At 40.6% G+C, this 18739-nt stretch overlaps 1 protein-coding gene across 10 annotated transcripts in view; it reads right to left on the reverse strand.

The window, feature by feature from the left end:
- The window catches only part of MICAL3 (microtubule associated monooxygenase, calponin and LIM domain containing 3), a 2050293-nt gene that overhangs the window by 952733 nt on the left and 1078821 nt on the right, over positions 1-18739 (reverse strand). The window lies entirely within an intron of this gene.

An 18739-nucleotide genomic window follows, 5' to 3' on the forward strand; every position in this document is an offset into this window, starting at 1 on the left:
ACGCTAGAGCCGGCGGGAATTACAGATAGCGAAGCAGGCTCCTTCTCCATAATAGTGTCTAATAATTATATAATCAAGGGTCTCTTAGTTTATAGACATCCGGGAGGAAGCACTCAATTTGCTACTAGCCTTATTCAAAATTTAATGCAACCCGCTATGCGAAGTTCCTCCTGTTAGGGGATTTGAACTTGCATTTTTGAGGATGCTTCCAACGCACTTGCCCAAGAGCTCCGATAAGATTTGATACTTTACAACTACTGTTAAAATCTGAGCTTCCTACACACCTGTTGGGACATCTATTGGATCCAATTTTTTGTAACTGGGAAGCACTTGAAATTGAACCACCCATACCGATTGTTTGGACTGACCATTTCTCGGTCCCTTTCCAAATTACTTATATTGCTGATAAAATACCATGGAAAGCGGGAGGAAAAAAAAAGGAGTCAGATGAAATGGGCACATTTTTCCCCTGAGAACTTCCGCACTTCCCTGGCTCAGGGTGGGCCTCCGGGAGGATTAGGATTAGAGATTGATACAGCCTGTGAGGCCTTGGACCAGGGCATTCTGTATGCTCTGGACAGGACGGCGCCTTGGTCTAGTACAGGGTCCGCACAGTGAACTAAATCGGCCCCAGGGTTCAATGCTGAGATAAGGGAGGCAAAGACAGCTTGTAAGCGTCTTGAGAGAGGCTGGAGAAATGGATACTTGCCAGCTCTTGAGATAGAATATAAATCCAGTCTAAAAAATGATCACGCCTTGATTAGGAAAACTCGCTCCTCCTACTATGCAGATCGGATTGATAAGGCGGATTGTTCAGCTGAGGAGCTGTTTCGGGTATATAAAGAGCTATCCTCACTTTCATCTATTGAGGTACCTGAGGTTGGTTCTGCTGAATCCTGCAATCGGATAGCAGAATTTTTTGCCACTAAAGTGAAGGATATTTACTATACCTTCCCGATGTAAGCCAGGGATCGGTCTTTCAGAGAGGAGGTGCCCAATGGTGGGATAACGGAGGCAGAGTGCCTGAACGTGTTCAGGGTTCCAGATGGTGATATGCTGAATAAGCTAGCTAGTGGTGTGAAATCTGGCTCACCCAAAGACCCTGCACCAGCTAAAATTTTGAGTGGAAACAGTGAGACCTTAGACCCCCTATATTAGATATCTGTTAGAGCTCTCTTTTAGCTTGGGTACTGTGCCGAAAACCAGGAAGGAAGCTGTGGTTCTTCCTTTGAAGAAAAAGCCTCACATCAGTATAGAACAGTTGAACAATCTGCGTCCCATCTCACTCCTCCCATATTTTGCCAAAATAGCTGAAAAGATGGTCAATCAACAACTGACAGCCCACATCGAAGCCCATAAGCTCCTACATCCGTCGCAGTCGGGCTTCCGTGCTTCCCACTCTACAGAGTCAGCCATGCCCTTCTCCACAGAGGCTCTTTGGAGGCACGTGGATGAGGGTCATACTGCGTCACTGATTCTGCTTGATCTCAGTGCTGCGTTTGACACTGTGGTGCAGCACACCCTGCTGCAGGGTCTAAAGAAGGGTGGAGTGGTAAGGAAGGCATGGGACTGGCTGGAATCATTTCTCCACGATGGCAGCTTTCGAGTTGCACAAGGTCCCTATAGGTCTAAGGCTATTAACTTGGATCAAGGGGTTCCGCAAAGTTCTAGCCTGAGCCCTACCCTTTTTAATCTTAATGTGTCACCTGTGGCCATATTAACTGAGCAATATGGGGTGGAAGTGGAGACTTACGCTGATGACACTAGCTGGTTGTGGCCTTAGCACAGCCAGCTGAGAACGCAGCCAGCAATTTTGCGTCCTGTCTCCAAGACCTTGCTGCTTGGATGGCTGGCAACTGCCTCAGATTGAAAGGTGACAAAACTGAGGTGCTGATTGTTGGCAAAGCACCGTCAGTCTGGACTTCAGCATGGTGGCCCCAGATGCTCGGGCCACTTCCTGTGCCAAATGATCAAGTTAAGAACCTGGGAATCTGGATTGATTTAAACATTTCCTATGACTATCACACCAGACGTGTGGCTTGTACGTGTTTTGGTATTCTGCGTGGCCTTAGAAAGACTCTGGATTTGCTCCCTGTTACAGCCAGGAAAGTCCTAGTCAATGCTTCGTTCACTTTAAGGCTGGACTATGGAATGCCCTCTATCTGGGAGCTAATGTGAAATGTCTCCAGAGACTACAGCACATCCAGAATGCTGCTGCGTGCCTGGACTTGATGCTGCCTAAAAGAGCCGCCTCTAAAAAAGCTTTGGAGACGCTGCACTGGTTGCCAATTAGGGAGCATGTCCAGTTTAAAGCCCTCTGTGTTAGCCATAGGATTACGCAGGGGAAAGGACCTTGCTTTCTTCTTGATCTACTAACACCCTACACCCCGACTTGACTATTGAGATCTCAGGGGTCGGGCTTAATGCAGGTTCCTAAAATCAGAAGAGCCAGAATGGGAGGTAGGTCCTTCCGATTTTTGGCTGCCCGTCTGTGGAATAACCTTCTCCATAGGCTTTGTATGGAAGCGTCAGAGTTGGTCTTCTGCAAAGAATTAAAAACCTATTTATTCCCTAGGGGATCGGCAAAGTTGGCTCGGGATGGGGAGGCTGTAATAGTTTAGTAGGCTGGGGGCCAATTGCTAGTGCATCGACACACTGGCTAGTGTAACCAGGCACTGTATAAGCTCAGATTATTATTATTATTATTATTATTAATGTACAAGCCACTTTATTTTTATGCAATGCATTTTATAAGGGTAAACAAAACTATCATAAAGCCCAAGTCACTTTATTCCGCACCTTAAATTTTGATGGAAGAAAAGGAAGAAGGGAAACAGAAAAAAGAGGATGTGCTATTTAGGCGCGCTTCTTCCCCCTTTTTTTCCTTCTCTCTGAACACAAAGCAGGATGTCTAAAGAAGCCTTGAGGATAATATCATTTAATGTCAATGGCCTTAATAATAGGCGTAAATCTAAGGCAGTCGGCGTATGGCTAAGAGGTCATACCTCGGATATCATGCTCTTACAGGAAATGCACTTTGCAGACAGAAACAAAAACTGTTCTAGTAAAATTCACCAACAATGGGCCGGGATTTTCTGTTCATCGAATGCTAGGGCTGCCCACAGAGGTGTCGGGATATTGGTCACTAAGCATATACCCTTCCAGACAAAATTATGCAGACAGATTCAGAGGGAAGATGGGCATTTATTAAAGGAATGATAAATAAAACAAAGTTAAGTTTATGCTCCAAAATTCGACAATCCATTACCCTTGATTGAACTAAAACAGGCCCTAATCAATATCCCAGGCCAGGTAATTCTGAGAGGAGACTTACATTTTTTGCAAAACGTGTTATTAGACACATCCTTTACAGGTTAAAGACAAAATAAGCCCCAAACGGCCAAGGGTCTAATCAATTGGAAGAGAAAGGTAGACTTGATTGACTTATGGCGCACACAGTATCCTAAGAAATGTGAATTTTCGTGTTTTTGGCAAAATATAACACCGCTTCTAGAATAGATTTTTTCTTGTTTCGCAGAGCTTAAAATTGATTAATTATGAACACATACAGAATGTTTTTCAGATCATGCTGTAGTAAGAATGGAAGTCACCGGGACCAGGATAGAAAGAACCTACAACCATTGTTTTTCTTAACTTGGAGGATGCAAGTGGTGTTCAGGGGTCTATGAGGAGATCTCAAAGTTCTTTAGGTACAATACTAATGCCGCACGAACGGCGATTGTATAGGAAGCTTTCAAGGCCACAATCTGGGGGTATATTACAACTAAAGAGATACAGCTACAAAGAGAGGCACTTTTAAAAAGGCATCAATTGGAAGTTGATTTGAATCAGGCCAGCACGGAGTTTAGAAAAACGAATACCGCAACAAAGCAATGGTTTAACCAATTCAAAATAGGTATGAAATGGTATTTTTAAGCATTAGGAAGTCCTGCCAACACTGCGCATCTTGATAGGGGTTACGAGGAGAGCGAATCTACGGGTAGATTACTGGCGAGGCAGGCCCAAGAACGGCACGTTAGAAATAAGATCTTATCACTAGAAGACACTAACTAAGGTGCATTAAATCGAATCATTAGATATTCAGAGTGCCTTTCTACAACTTCCTATTCAAAGTCTTTCAAATGAGTAAGGCCAGTGGTTGGTCACTAAATTTACCCAAGAAGAAATAGAGTAGTAAACTCACTATCCACCGTCAAACCTGCAGGCAAAGATGGCTTCTAAGCTGAATTATATAAAAAATTGCTCCAAAACTAAATACATTTTTTTAAATTGGTTAATTACTTATTGGAAGGAGGGGAACATCTGCCTTCGTTTCATATTGCAGAGGTAGTTTCCTTAAGGCAGACAAGGAGAACATCAACTCTTATAGGCCTATTAGCTTACTAAATGCAGATTGAAAAATGTTACCAAGCTCCTAGCTAATAGGCTGAACAAAATCATAGGCTCAATTATTCATCCAGATCAATGTGGGTTTGTGGCAGGTGGTCAACTTTTTGCGTATAACAATTTTTTAATAGAAGCTTTAGACTATATGCAACAGAATAAAACACCAGCACAAGTGCTGCTTCTAGACGCTGACAAGGATTTTGATTTGGTTTCATGCAAAAGCCTTTTTCTGATTCTTGAAAGATTTGTATTTTCGAAAAACAGCACACAAATGATAGCCCGTTTATATGACAGTGCCATGTAGCATATAATAATTAACTCCAGGAATATAGGGACATGTAGAGTAAATAGAGGCATGCGCCAGGGATGTCCCCTGTCGCCTACACTTTTTGCCTGGTTTATAGAGCCATTGGCGATAGACATCAGGGAAAAAGCTATTATGTCCGCAATAATTAACGGGATGCCCAATATAAAACTATATGCAGAGGATATTGCACTGTTGCTTAAACCTGAGGAAAATACACAAAAATAAATCTTTACGATTTTCAAAGAATTTCAAGAATTGGGTGGATATAAGATAAACAAGGTTAAGACCGAAATTTTATTATGTAATTGCACACAAGACACTATTATCCGAATTCCAGATTTTAATAATTAGAAGACCAAAGTGCTATTTAGGAATATACATCTCTGAAAATGTGAATGATCTTTATATACACTAAATGCTATATACCGTTAATACAGAAGAACAAGCAATTATTTGCCAAATGGAATCCAATGCCTCTTTCGGTAATCAGACGTGTGGCTTAATTTGTATGTCAATCTTACCCCGAGGCATTACAGATGTCTTTTTAAAAAAAAAAAGAAATACAAGGTTTATTCTCATTCTTCATATGGCCAAATATAACACCTTGATTGGCTCTAATTACTCTCTATAAGCCAGGATGTATGCTGCCCCCTCACCTGAAGGAATATTAAAATGCAAATTTTGCACACAATTCCCACAGATTTATTAGCAGCTCTGGCTCATCCAGTATGGACAACTTTTTTATGATTACATTTTTTAAATAATATAACATTTCAGATTTACAGAGACTCATTAAAAACCCTAGTAAAGTATGGTACAAAGTTCTGTAATGGTCATTAAAACAAAAAGGTACAAATGTTTAAGTGCTATAACATACCTCTGTTAACAGCTCTACACACCTATCAGATATGGGGGGAAAAAGCTTGGTCGAACTGAATATCACACAAAAATGGGAAGTAAATGGATATTCCATGGTGGCAGATTTTATAAAGTTAGACGCCTGGAAAAACTGGAATGAGATTGAACATGACTGGGCAGTTATGGAGACCTATTACAATGGTCTTTTCTCCAGATCAGAAATTTTCTAAGGAATATAGATCCTTATCTATTAAGCTAAATTTCACTGAGGTGTTTCAATCCACTACACACAGATCTTTCAGCAGGTGGATATCCATTCCCAGGGAAGATACTAATAATAATAATACATTCGTAAAGGTTCGGGATAAGTGGCAAACTAAAGAGGGCATTCAGATATCAATGTCCACGTGGAATAAGATGAATAAGTTTAATGTCACACTTCTTAAAGGTGCAAATTTTAGAAAAATGCAATTTTATACTAAATGGCTACTTTATAGGACCCCCACCTTTCTACATAGTATATACCCACAGATACCAGATAGATGTTGGTGATGTACAACAGGAGGTGGTGCTAATTGGTCTCACATTGTGTGGGATTGTCCTAAAATCAAACAATTCTGGGATGACATCGGGAAACACTGTAAATACAATTTAGAGGGGGGCGGGGGATAGTTATAGACCTGTACATTGCAATCCTTGGTTGTTCTCCGATTATTACAGTTAGTTTCTTACACAAAAAAATGCTAGGTCGTTAACATTACAGAAGTGGCGAAGTGAAATTATCCCAACATTCCAACAATGGCTGAATAAAATGGGCAGAGTACATGATCTGGAAAAAAGTTATGCTTTATGGTCCAGCACTAACTCTAGGTTTAAAGCTTTATGGCATCACCTTTGAAGCAATGTTTTAAGTTCGATCCCTTTCAAAAGAAAAGTCAACAGACCAATACCAAAAGACCACAATTCAAAGCTCAATGTTCGATCCGCAGCCCCTCCCTCTGGCCTCGGGACTTGGAAAGGTCCGCACGAGCTCGACCGTCTTCTCACAGAGTTCGGAGCCTCTTTCCTGCCAGTCCACGCTGTAGTGAGACTTGCACTGCGGCAACCGGTTATTCAACCCACTTCTTCTCTTTTGTTTGCCAGCTTACCTTTGGGTGTTAGCATCTTGAACAGCAGGGAAGTTTCTAGGTATAGGCAATTCTCAGTGAGCTACAGTTCAAGGAATAAATGCTGCTCCGATTGCTTTTTAAATTTTCTGTTAATATAAGAATGGCGACCTAATTCTTCATGCATACTTATATACTATCTGGTGGGTGGAATACTTTTCCCTGATCCCAAGGCACACTAGAATTCCAAGTTTTTCTCCCAGCCACAGGTCAATGCATAGTGGTGCCATGTACTTCTGAGACAAAGTAGGAAAGGTATAGGAGATACCAAGCTTTAGGGTACTTATTTGTTGTGCATTTCTCTGCGTATTTATCCATATTGATTGTTTAAACATTTTATCTGTATTTACAAACTTTGTTTCAGATGGGATGAAAAAAAATCGGCTGGCGTTTGTCCACATTACTTGAACAGAAAAGGTCCACTTACCATAAGTGAAATAATTTTAACTACTTTGCTTTTTATGAGCTACTTGGAAGCTCATAGGTTCCTTGTTCTGGTGGGAACTTGTTACTGTGTAACACGCTCTGTTGCACCTTGAAATTATTACTATAACAGATGTCCAACTTAAAACAATAACATTCAGCTTGCAAATTAATTTTTACAGAGAAGGCAAATCTATTGACCACAACAATCTTACTGGTTTGGGACCAGTGAAAATCAGGGTCTACACAAATTACAGTAACAGACAATCAACCCCCAGAGGTATCTCACCAAGACACAATGTAGCCAGTAGGTATACCTACGCCGAGATCAATTGTCTATTTTCACACAATCACACACTTTTTTAATACGAAGTAGAGACCTCAGTGGTGGAATGGACATGAAGTGCTTCAAGACCGCTAGTTACTTTTTAGAATGTCGTCCATCATCCCACAGTCACGCCCACAAAGCCAATGCGTTATCTGCACAATAGCCATCAATGCTTTAAGTTCCATCACTCCCAACGTGCACCATCTTTTTAGACTGGTACAGCACAGTGAGTGTTATGGAAACATCGGACCGGTAATGCCTTGGTCTCAAAGGCCACTCCAACAAATGTGACAAAGCTACTCTGTCCTCCTGCCAACTGCAATACTCCCCTCTCTAAGGTTATTTCCAAACAGGGCATAGCTTCTTGAGGGAGAGGGGATGGAAGGAGATTGCTTGTGTCACACACGTTGGAAATCCTTTTCCGCACTGATAGCTGGGATTGGGGACCAATACCTGTGATTAAGGTTACTTCATGGACTCCTCAGGGATAGTCTATTCCAATCCTGACCTTTAAATTATCAATCCACCACTTCAGGAAAGTTATTCCAATTGTTATAGTTTGAACGAATGGGGACTACAAATGTCAGGACGCAGGTTAACAAAAAGCACTTGGTTAGATGGAGTTCTCGGGCAACCTTAATCTATGGTGGGTTTCTCTAGCACCCCCCCCCCCCCCCATACTGAAGGACAGGAATATATGTAGGCAGTAGATAGGACGCATCAAGAGCACACATTTAAATCTTCACCTATTTGCTCAGCAGGATGCAGCTCAAAAAAGTTTGTCAACATCAAGCCTGCAAAGTATCTTCCACATAACACTCGCACATGATCACTGCATGTGCTGTGTCCTGAATAGCTGAGTGTTCCTAGCTTGTAATGTAATGTAATGTAATGTTCCTAGCTTCATGTGGCATCTAACTTTATGATGTTTTGGAAACATGCATCCTCACCAGCCATGTGCATTTTATTGGGGACAATCTCCCTGGACCATTGTGGTGTCGCTGCCTACCTGTGAGACTAATGTTATAGGCTTTGAGACCACTAGTTGCCTACCATTGCTTGGCTTTATTATCATTTTCATTTGCTTGCTTCTTATTTGTTAGTGTGTGTGGGCGTTCCTTCCTCTTCTTGTGCTTGCCCCTACCCCTCCTCTGGAGCATAGACACATTATAATAATAATAATAGGGGGATTTGTAGAGCGCATGGTGACGCCTACGGCATACATTATATCCTTCCACTGCTCACTTTTCACCGCTTTTTGTGTTTAAGGACTCTACCAGAGCACATTTTTTCCAGCTGTTTTCTTCAAACACTTCTCTCCCTACACCGCGCTTGCTCATGTTGCTGTTACCCTGCCCATGTGCATGTGCATGTGCATTTTGTTGGCACCTCCAAAATTAAGCTGCCAGTTACTCAGGCTTTAATTTGCTTTTTGAAAAGCCATGCTGCACAGCTTCGGGGGTAATGTACATCATGGCTAAAACCACTGATAAATCCAATAGGTCCTAAAGGTGATACATACTGGCTTTTCAATGCTTGTTAAATTAGGTACATGATTCTGCCCCCCTCCACCCAAACAACCCCCCCTCCCCCGTTGGTTACTACTGTAGTTCAGAGAAGCAGATTGGTGCCAGGGGGCGGGAGGCAGGGGTGACACTGATCATCTTTCAATCAAAGTAAGAAAGAGAGGTAAGGTCTGCAATCAACATCTGTAAGGGATCTGTGCTCTACCCATGAACAATCCAGCATTTCCATTTTTGGACCTAGATTTTGGTTATGTACTCCCATCATTTAAAATAAAATTACCTGGTGTGCACAGCAGAGATAAGTGGCCCTTAAAATGCTTCATGTCACATGTGTACACCCATGCATGCTGAGATGGACTGTTGTGTGACTCAGCCTGGTATCTACATACAGGTAATACTATGAAAGATGATATCCAGTTTAAATTGTTTTAATTTAATTGAAGACTAAATTGAACTGAACCAATCATTTTGGTAAAGTTTCACACTATGTACTTTATGTTTAAGCAGTATTTGAACTGTAACTGTGGACAGGAGCGTGGTACACAGATGAGTCATTCTAATGTCTATATTTTGCTTGTCCTGGAATTAATTTCCAAGGTTAATTTTCTATCTTAGATTCATTTCTTGATATAGCTCTTGAAGGAAAATATTTCTGTGTGTCAGTTTCTAATTATTGAAATTCTACCTTCAAGCTGCATGGCGCAGTGAGTTATTTATTGTGCACATTACTAGTTGGATCATAGGCCCCAGTCCCAAATAGGTCCATTCAGCAAGTTAAGAATTTCCTGCTTGATGAAACTGGATGGAGATCACCAGAGCATGGCCATCACCAACAAATGCATGGAATCTCCAAATGGTGACAACAGAACAGGCTCAGCTATCTCTACTGCCCAGGTGTGCCGTTTCCAGGGAAGATGCAGGCCTGGATGAGCATAGATCAGCTCAGAGGATAATGTGCTTTGATTTCGGAAGGCACCACCGTTTTGTAATTTAACCAAAATCCCGCATATACCGGCAGTGAACACATTTGTTCAGTGTTATGTATGGGTGGATGGATGATGTGACAGTGGATGCCTGTGATCTGGATGAATGTTTCTCTTGTCTAGTTAGGTACAAAATACAGGTTTATGTTCAAGCCAGTAGGGCTAGGTTTTCTACGGTGAAATGTGTTGGCAAAGGTCACAGGCCTTTACTATGGATTGTGAAACACTGGACAAAATGTATGATAACAGCCTTTGTGAAAAGTCACCTGTGACTGTGAGACATGTAAGTGGGGGAGCTAATTTTCTAGATTAAGGTGTATTCTCATGCAGATGAACACATGGTACCACACAGCTAGCAGGAAAGGGTATGGCTTTGGGGTATGTGATTTCTGCCCTAGATGTTCAGGAAGACCTCTTTTAGGATGGGGTTCAATTTGTCAAAAACAGTAAAAAAACTAGTCTACATTAATAATTCTGTGACAAGTACTATGTTTTTAATTAGGAAGGAAAACCACACACAACTACGTCTCAACATTGATTTATTGAGAGTTATTTATCACTGACTGCCACCTTACATTCTAACACCAATAGACCAAGTCAGTGGTGAATTCTGGGCTTTATAAGAATCAACAAATGTACTCTCTTCTATTATCAACCAGTCAGATGGCATAATTTTGTACAAATAAACATATACACAACTCAGATAAATCTGGTTTTAGTACAGGATCAACTTTGGTATGCATCATGGGTGACCTGAAGAGAACCTGCAAGGCCCTCCTGTCCCAACCATTGTAGGTTGGGATAAATGAAAATAAAAAATAAATAACACAACACAATGACCTGCATCACATTCTGTCCAGAGGATGAATCCTCGTTCTCAAATTCAGCCATCTTGAACGCATTAGACCAGTGGCGTCCACAGGGCTTATCCTTTGTGCCCTACATTGTTCATGTGTATGAGGTACCATAGGCCAGTTTATTGTGTCACAGTAATAATAGTGGATGACAGCCAAATTGACGTACGTCTTGAGGATCGTTTGAATTCAACTCAAAATATTTTGTGACTGCCTCTTAATAGTGGGCAATTTAAAAAAAGATGAGGGGAGTGAAGCTTAACACTGACAAAGCTCACATTTTGGTGGTGGGGCACCACTGCGTGCTGGTCCTCCAACTGGATTGTTAAAAATCTTGGGGACCCTGTCCTGTCCCTGCCCCGCAGCTCCCCAAATCCAGTGGCAGTAGGTAGAATTCTGTGATTGTTACTTGATTAGGGCTCAACTGTTTCTTCACAGAGTGAATTACTTTTACTTGCTTTATTATATGAGAAAGGTCTGCAAATGATCAGTATTTTCCTGCCATAACCCATTAACGTAGCTGTATATTTCATCGGACTCATACAATCCTCAGTATTTTGCAGCTCCAAAGGTTTTATTAGACAAGCTGAAGAATCTATCAAATGCTGCTGGATGCATGTATGTGGCATTTGTATAACGCAAACCTAGCCAAACAGCAGTAGTGTGTCATACAGAGTCAAAGACCAACAAAGCAATGTTTTTTTAAAAGGTTGATTTTAAGCTCATTATCAATATTGGCAATGTTGTTCCAGATCCTAGTTGCATAGGTCTTCAACATTGCATTCAAATTTAACCACATTCCATAGGCTTCCTATGTGCACCAGATTCAATTGTATTAAAACGTATTCTGGTACATTAGACTTTGGCTAAAAAAGGATCAAGTTACAGTCTAAAATTGAGCCATTCCTACCCAAGCATCCTCTGATCTCTCGCTGCTCACATGGTGGTGGCCCCTTGTAATCATAATTAGGATGGACAATCATGTCTCCTCTTTGATAGATATCAGCAATGGAAGCAGCTCTCTCACCCTGTGTTTGCAGGAGGATCATGCCAGATTTGGTAAGTTTGCAAAAAATGTGTCTGTTTGCACACTCTAGTTAAATGCATTCTTTGTTTACACAGTTGAGTCATTTAGCACCAGGCATTCAAAGTGAATAATCACCTGCTCTATTAAATAACTCAACTTCTGGAAGTCCTATGCTAGCTTGTGGTATGGTATTTGAAAAAGATAAGTCAGCAGAAACGGAGGCATGACAAAATCACACATGCATGAGCTCACCTTCAACATACTTCTTGCAGGTCTCACTTCTGCTGTGCCTACTAATAGCCAGCCTGAAGAACTATTATGGCTGTTGCAGATTTGGATGATAGAACCTGCCATTAGTATAGGGCATAACATTCTGTGCTAAAAACAATGCACTTACTACATGTAAGAATCAGTTTTTTATTATTATAGCCAACCCCAGTGTAATCTGTTTCCAACACTAGTGAGGGTAATGCTAAAATCAAAGAGCTAAAGTTGAGAGGAGGTTACAGCACGCAGACACATCACACAATGAGAGACCTAATCTGTTAATGTGTGGTTCAAAGGGAAGTGCCTTGGATGAGCATCACCAAACCATTACAAGTCATCTGTAAGCAATTGTTCTCACTTTGAAACCTGCACAGATTGGGAATCCGCATAAGGTACAGTTCAGTAATTCAGGACCTCATACTAACTTTTTATCATACTTTCTGGGAGCTTCAATTTGGGTACAGCAGTTACCTGTCAATGTGTGCTCTGGATGCAGCGAGTGCCCTCTTTAAAGATTGTGAACACTCAGCTGCTTTGCCACTAGGAATCTGGTATTATGTAGCATAAGAGTGGGACTGGGTTCAGTTAATCAGCATAAAAGGGTCACAAAAGAATCTGAATCAAATGGACCAGTTTGGTTTCAATTATCTTAGAGAATACATTGAATGAAAAGTATCAACATTACTCACATATCACAAACAATTTCTTAAGAGGTACTAAATGTTATCACTCACAATACAGACTATACAGATGTCATTACTCAAAACACCAGGCAAAGTCAAGGCTGATAGGTCTGGTAGGAAATCAAAATATTAAACAGCCACCAAATGTAGTTATCACATTGTACACCAAAAACAATAAAACCAGTCAGAAATCCATATGAAAGTGAATAAAATTGTGGCCAGCGGAAAAGGAATTCAACACAGGCATAACAGCTGAATGGTGTTACTGTTGGGTGTGGGGTGCTGAAGGCTTGAAAGAAAACTGTCACGATATACTTTCCAATAGAAGCACATTTTCATTTCCCAACAGTCTGGTAAATCCTCTTTGGTAAAAATTGCAGACACGGTCTCCTATTGGTGAGAAGTGGGTCTACAGCAGTAATTATTCACCACCCACAAAAGTCTGATCGATCAGAGGCCCGGTGTCCTTTCAACTCTAACCATAATCTTTGCCTCAATTCTGTGACTTAAAGTCTTTGTAAACTTTTCTAAGGAAGTACTCTTCCTTTCAAACTTCCATAAGTTAGCATAGAAAGATCCTAAGATGATATGCGGACCACCATCACCATTCAACTAGCTACACTGCTTCTTTAAAAAAATATCAGTATCTCATCTGGAAAAAATTTAATCTGGCACTTTGCTAACTATATGCCAGGCATTTTAAGAATCAAAACAGTTTTGGAAATGAACCTTCAGTATGCATGAGGACTTAAAGAGCACAAACCTACTTACAAGGCAAAGAAGCAATGTAAAAAGGTGGGGATAGAGGATGAGTACAGAATATTTTGGTGTGGGTGGAAGGCAGGCCAAGGAATACCAGCTTGGATGTATAATCTGAAGGTTTCCACAGGTATGAAGTGCTGCATTAAAAGGAGGGTGTACAGTTCCTTCCTGAAAAGTAAAAGCGAGGAGCTTGCAATATGTGGATGGTGAGGAAGTTCTAGATCCAAGGAGTGTGGCAGGAGAACGCTTGCCATTTTTTCTTGTACTTTCTGCATTATTTGTCTCCAACACCAATACGAATGTTGTTGTAAGTGTTATGCAGAGTGTTGCATAGCTTGATCTTGATTGTCATCTGTATATCATTTGAGTGAATAATGGTTGTTTCATTGTTGTGACGGCAAATGTTGGGCTCAGTTCGAAGTTCATAGTGGGAAGAATGCGCAACATTAATGAATATTTTAATATTGTGGCATTGAATCTTTATAGGCAGAGAAATGAAGAGTCGAGATATTCTAGAATACTTCTATTCAACTAATTCTTACATAAGAGCTTTTAAGTCTCCAATCCTAACAAAGTATGTATGAGGAGGTGCAATAGACTACTTGGAGCAAACTGGGTCGTCTTAAATCGAGGTTTAGCACAATCTATACTAATTCGGATTTGAAAAATAAAAGCTGTGGCTCACATGTTAAAAGAAAAAAACAAAAAAGAATGCATGCACTTTATTAATCACCTATGTTTGTTGTGGCTAAAAGATGAATAGTGAAACTGAACATTGAATGGTTTTTATACTTTCTACAATGCGTCCATTAACTAGGAACTGCTGTGTAGCCAATTAACAAGACCTAGAAACACTTACCTAAGTGTCCATTATCATTGATCTTCCATGCATATGGGTTGGACTCATTTTTGTCCCACAACAAGGAACTAGCAATTCAGAAGCTTTTTTAAAGGCCGCTTTGTTTTAGTCAGGTGTAAGTTCTGAACTTTTTAAGGCTAGCACCTGGATCTCTTAGGGTTGAGGTGACTTATAAATTGCACATTAACTTAACTACCCTCTACCTACATGAAAGTCATTCAAAACATCTGATGCTCCCTAAATGAAACATTGTCACTAAGGAAGAGGTGTGCTGATATACACAGAAAACATAAGCATCCTAACAATCGGGAAAGGATCAGAATATGTTATCTGCACCCCACCTTAAGGGTCGACTCAACCATTCTGTCACTACAGGTACAGAGTGACTGGCCATTCATGCCAGTTTTTTTTGTGGCCTCAAGTCACTGAAAGGGCCCCCTTTGTCCAGACTGCTTTACAAAAGAACCCAGGAATAACAAAGCCCAAATAGTGGTATTAAGTTACTGCCTTCCATGGACCACTGGAGAGGACAGATTGTTGTGATGAATGTCAGGAGCAGAGGCCCTGAATGCCAAAGGCAAAGAGATTATTCCCCATTATCAAACAGTATTAATACAAACTAGGACCCTATTTTATAAATACTAAAATCTTGAATTCTTCTAACAGACCAAAAACATTTTCAAAACAGTAAAAGGGCTTTCAGTTCTTGACAGTATCACTCAAGCTACTGCATCCACACAAGAAATCAGATTTGCTTATTGGCTATTTTACAAATATATAAATATTTTTTAAATCAGAGATCGCATCCTCAACGCACCCACCAATACTGAGAAGTCCCTTTACATCCTTAGAAAGGAACCCAACCATAATACATACTCTCCCCTCAAAATCATTGAGGAACCACGCCTCTCTGATGTCAAAGGCAAACTCAGATTCACCTTTAGATCCCTGCCCTCGGTGTATTCAACACGTTTTCTCACGTGAAATTCTAAGTCCTTTATGACTTCACCTAAAAAAAACAAAATCCCTCTCAAGGGACAGTACCAAACTCCTTCAAAGAGGCTTTTGTAATTCTGTTGCTTAAAAAGTAGGGTGAACATCTTTTCATCTTGAAAAACTATAATTCAATTTTCCTTCTGCCTCTCTCTTCTCCAAAAGTATGGAAGCTCATGTGGCACAGGAACTATGTTACCATCTTCAAGTGATTCAATTTGTTGATCATCTTCAGGCTAGCTATAAGCCAGAATGCAGGATTGAATCTGTCATGTTGTCTGTATTTGAAAGTGTGCATTATGCAGAGGATGTAGGACAAACTTCAGCTCTGATACAGTTTAATCTGTCAGCGGGTTTCGACATGACTGACGATGAATTACTGACATGTGTGTGGAAACCACTGGCTGGCTTACAAGGTTCAACTCCTGATTAGATCAAATCCTTCCTGGACAATCATACTCAAAAGGTTCAACTTGAGCCTTTCGAAGCACCCACAGTATAGGTGAATTGTAGGGTGCCTCAGATCTTACTCATTTTTTCACCTTTTTAACCTATATATTAGACCACTAATCAACGATCTATGGGCAAAAAACGGTATTTTATATCACTGCACTAATGAAACTCAAATCCTAATTTGGCTGGATGGCACTTCGTTCTCCCAGAAAAACAACAAACGTCATCATGGACTTCATCTGGGAATGGATGGCTAACAAGCAACAAACTTAATGTAGATAAAACCAAAACAGTGATTCTAAATAATGCACCTGATTTTTGAAGCCAGCTATATTGGCCTGCAGAGAAGGGGACCACCCCTACTCCAATAAGCCAAGCATAAAGCCTTGAAGTAATTGTAGACAGCAGATTCTCCCTAAAACCCCAAATCGGAGCAGTCATTTTCTTGTGTTTCTAACTGTTGAATAGGATAAAGATTGCTATGTTTCTCGCTGAAGACGCTCTGAAAACAGTAATAATGGTATTAATTGTATCCAGACTGGACTACACAAATTCTATAGGTACATGCCTTCCAAAAACCTTGCCCTATAGACTGCAGTCTCTCTAGAACCAAGCAGCTAGATTGAATAATACACTACTGAGGAATTCACTAGCTGCCTTGGAATAGAGAATTAGATACAGAATATGTTGCTTGATGTTTGTAGGTCTCTCTATTGAGGGCTACCAATTCCTAACAAAAAAGATCAATAAGTACACTCTGGCTCGGGAGCTCTGCTCATCATCATCGCATTTACTAATTATTCAAGATTCAGAAATTAAAGTGCGGGTACGGCTTTTCAGTTCAAGCCTTGTGTATCTGGAAATCTTTAACATCATCTCTTCGCTCACAAACTAATTGCGTTACTTTTAAGAAAAATGTGATGACATGGCTATTTAATCTAGCCTTCTTATGCAATCAACTATGCTGTACTTACAGTGCCAGGAAACGATTGGTGAAGGTGTGCTTTACAAGAATCAACATATCATCAATTTATGAGCACCTTGCCTATCGGTAGGGAATTTTCTGACAGACTTCCAGATCGACAGAACTAGTAATGTATGACCTGAGGATTTACAAACTGTGCACAACTCCTCATTTTCAGGTATACACCGGATACTTAACTTATTTAGTCACTTGTCAGGACAGAACCACTGTGATCATCTATTAGAATTCAGGCCTACTCCAAAAGGTTCGTTAGCCATTTTACATAAGTGACAGGCCGATTGCATGCAGTTTTTTCCTTTGTATTTCCTGGCTAGGCCCCTTTAAGAGAGTATTGACACCTAGATGTTTGATAACACAACAGACAGATCTTAAATTTAATTGCAGAAAAACTAAATCAAGAGACTGGAAATAGCAATTTACTTGAAACCATGCATGCAGAGAAAAAATCAGTTCTAACACATTAGTACAACCCTCTAATCAGACACTCTTAAGGAGCCTGCTTAAACCCTATGCTCATGCAACTAAGAGTTTATGAAATAACAGTGTCTGAAAATGTTTTAATCCGTATGCAATTGGACAGCTATTAATGCAAAGGCTGTAGGTGAGTTTAAAAAATAAAGGTGAGCGAAAAGTATGCCAAATGCCAGATCTAGCAGTAGGCATGTCCGAGAACAGTAGAGGCTGGCCTGGACAAGGCAGTACTATCAACCGTCACTTAAAAGAACAGTCCAAGAGGAAATCAGGAGTGGAGAGGAGAGGGGTGTCCCTCGCGAGCATATATTCTACATATACTTGCTTTGAAAATAAACATGAGTCAGGGAGGTCCAGGCCTGGATCACGCAGGCTACAGCAGAACACAAGAGGGAGATGAAAAACATTAGAAAATAAGAACCAATCGGAGCATGCAAATCAGGTGTCGTAATGATAACTACGGCCATGACTAACAGGCAAAAAGCAGGCATCTGGTTGCAACAGCACACCAGTGCAAGGATATGATGACATATACTAATATCAAAGAAAACGTATTTGTATGATACGGAGGTTCACAAACAGTTTTGGTCTCGAAATTGAAGGAAAAACTTGGTTTATTAACCAAGTTTATTGAAAGCTGCATCCTATGAAATAATCTGAAGTTTGTGTTGTATGAGCAACACTGGCTAAGTCTATTAAACTATGCACAACTAAAAGGCACAACAGCTCATAAAGAACAAGTAACGTTTAAAATGATTGAAACTCACTACTGGCTTGTCAATGTGAAAAAGGTTTGTAAAATACATAAAAGTTAAAATCAGGATTTCTTTTGAAATAGACTGAATTAAGAGTTGTACTTTTCAAACCAGGGAGTTGCGACGCAGAGTGGCAGGGCATTCGTCAAAAGCCTGTGAGTGGGAGTCACTAAAACCTGTGAGAGGGAGTCACTAAATAAACTCACGCGAGAAGATATTAATATTTAAAATAAACGGTTCATGGCATTCTGAGACATCGACCAATATAGGAAAATGCGGTCATATAATTGAAAGCCTGGAAAGCAAATTTTGAGTAACAAACACTGGATGTATGGCACAGACTGTCTTCATGAAACTCGTGTTATTTACATTACCCAATTAGAAAAAAATTAAATCATGAGCAAAGAAAATGGGCAGAGCTTATGGGAACTTTAATTATGATCTCCAGGTCCCTCACCAAAACATACCTTGGAGAAGTGTGGCTCAATGATTAGAGCGGCAGACCCTGATGCTGAGGTCTAGCCCGGGACCAGGGTTCAATTCCCCGCCTCGGTGAGTCTTGGTCTCAAAATTCCACGGACCTGATCATTCTCGCCTCGGTGCCTATTCCAATCATGGAGTCCCACTCTGCA

Source organism: Lissotriton vulgaris, chromosome 1_2, assembly GCF_964263255.1.
Source record: "Lissotriton vulgaris chromosome 1_2, aLisVul1.2, whole genome shotgun sequence".
NCBI lineage: Eukaryota > Metazoa > Chordata > Amphibia > Caudata > Salamandridae > Lissotriton > Lissotriton vulgaris.